This window comes from Stylophora pistillata, chromosome 12 (assembly GCF_964205215.1).
Source record: "Stylophora pistillata chromosome 12, jaStyPist1.2, whole genome shotgun sequence".
Taxonomy (NCBI): domain Eukaryota; kingdom Metazoa; phylum Cnidaria; class Anthozoa; order Scleractinia; family Pocilloporidae; genus Stylophora; species Stylophora pistillata.
Genome location: NC_142530.1, coordinates 4445652 through 4447500, shown reverse-complemented (window position 1 = coordinate 4447500; position 1849 = coordinate 4445652). Strand labels below are relative to the sequence as shown.

The window sequence follows — 1849 nt, the reverse complement described above, 5'->3', positions numbered from 1 at the left end:
GTCAGTTACTGTCCTTAACAACCGACGTCTTCCAACACGACTGCCCCGAGTGGAAAGATAATACCATGCGACCTACTATTTTCATTTAAGACGAAAATTTGATTAGTTTTAATTTCTCTGCTTAGATACAAAAACTGCAGTATAAATTTGACGACAAATTTACCAAACGATGGGTTGGTCTATACGTGATTTGAATTAACGAGTCAACTTTGTTTGACGAAGGGGCATTTGTTGGTAAAAAAAAAATGCATGCACTACAGTGCCATCTTAAAACTTTTATTTACAGTTTTGTTACATCAATTGAGATAGTTTCAGTCTGCCAGAGGACATTGGCTGTGAAGTTACGACCACATTTCAAAATTATTCAATTTGTGGTACACTGTTGAGGACTCATTTTATTTAATTTTTTTGATTCTGTGATATTTGTACCAATGTTCTCTTGCTGTATTGAAAGCTCTTTCCTTAAAACCTTAATGCCTGGTAAAGAGTACTTAAAAAAAATCGATACAGATAAGTTTTTTTTTCATAAACCAGCTTCAGCGAGTTGCTCTTCCTAATGAAATTTAAAAAAAATTGTTTCCTTCTTTTGAGATGATTCGATCTGGTGACAATTTTCCCTGAATTGTAGAAAAAAAGCGTTGCGTTCGGATGAAATGTCGATAGACAACAAACATTGCCAAAAGCCATTTCTAAACAAATCGTGGGATTTTACTGTAAATTTGGACGAAGTATAAACCAAATTCGCTAAGTTATTAGTGACATAGACGATCGCCAAGAGTTTTTCATTGTTACAGAGCACAATAGCTGCTTCTCGTTTTTGCATTTTGAAATAAGAAGACGTTTCGAGAAATACTCGAAATGTTTTTGGCAACTGATTAAAAGGTTTTTTTCGGACTGATGTCAGACAAGTGGAACCAAACAGAGCAACATATGCAAGCGAAGTAAGTTTTTTTTCATGGACGAACTCGTTTTCGAAACTATTTGGATTTTCTTCTAACTTAAAGTCAAATACATTTTTTGAAATTCAGTTCAGTTGTATTTGCTCATGAGTTTTGCTTGGAAATTTGTGAATAAAATACCGGATATTTTGAAACACGTGCGAAGGTGAAATATAAATTACTCGGTTCAAAACAGAATAGTACCTAATGAGTTTATTTTATCTTTTAATTTTTCAAAACTCATCACGTCTCGGTAGTCTTTTTTCTGGTTTATGGAACATTTACTCCTTAATTCGAATTTTCAAGGTATTTGACAAACCTTTGTTGTGATTTTGTTTGGGCTCTACATAATAGATCCTTTCGTTACTCTCTATACACCAGGCATTTGATTTTAAAATGTAGTCTAGAATATTTTAAAAGAAATAAGATTTACTTCTGCAGTCATTCGATGTAACACAGGAGTGCAAAAAGAAAAAAAAAAAGGTTTCGCTTAACGTTCACCGAATTTTTCATGATGCCACATATGAAAGTTTTCTCTTTTTTTAACTGAGGGACATGGAGTTTAATCGATCAATATATCTGCTTTTCCGGAAAAACATTTTTTTTTTAAGAACTTGGGGTGTATGAGCTGATAATTGTTTTCATCGTAAATAATTAAAACTTTGTTTTCATTCAGTTTGGAGCCCAATTGTAACGTTTCCTAACTCTATCGGCCAAGATAAAGTTCAAATAGTATGCATTGATGATCATTTTTCGTAAAATGGCCTCTACAACAAATTTTCAAACCTCAGATACGCCTTTGGGTCATATATCCTTTTTATTTTAAATTTACAAAGTAAAGAACAGAAAGCGGAGTTGCTTATGTCGCTAAAACCAAACTATAATCATTTGTTTCTGTCTTCATTCCTGTG

The 1849-nt window shown here is 33.0% G+C and overlaps 1 long non-coding RNA gene across 1 annotated transcript in view; it reads left to right on the top strand.

The window, feature by feature from the left end:
- Positions 1–1613, top strand: part of LOC148718473 (uncharacterized) — a 3612-nt gene extending 1999 nt beyond the window's left edge. Inside the window, exon 2 of the long non-coding RNA XR_015994277.1 lies at positions 1–1613. This exon is cut by the window's left edge and continues 823 nt beyond it. This is a non-coding gene — a long non-coding RNA (uncharacterized LOC148718473).
- The last annotated feature ends 236 nt before the right edge of the window (positions 1614–1849 follow it).